We start from the raw sequence: 272 nt of genomic DNA, 5'->3' as shown, positions 1-272 counted from the left end.
CCCGAGCACCTGCTCCCGAACACCTGCTCCCGAGCACCTGCTCCCGAACACCCGGCTCCCGAGCACCTGCTCCTGAGCACCTGCCCCCGAGCACCTGCTCCCGAACACCCGGCTCCCGAGCACTGCTCCCGAGCACCCGCTCCCCAACATCTGCTCCCGAACACCCGCTCCCGAGCACCCGCTCCCGAGCACCCGGCTCCCGAACACCCGGCTCCCGAACACCCGGCTCCCGAGCACCCGCTCCCGAGCACCCGCTCCCGAACACCCGCTCC

The sequence above is a fragment of the Aethalodelphis obliquidens genome, unplaced genomic scaffold (genome assembly GCF_003676395.1).
Source record: "Aethalodelphis obliquidens isolate GAN/ISIS:26980383/991018 unplaced genomic scaffold, ASM367639v1 scaffold15, whole genome shotgun sequence".
Classification (NCBI taxonomy): domain Eukaryota; kingdom Metazoa; phylum Chordata; class Mammalia; order Artiodactyla; family Delphinidae; genus Aethalodelphis; species Aethalodelphis obliquidens.
This window is presented reverse-complemented; position numbering follows the sequence as displayed.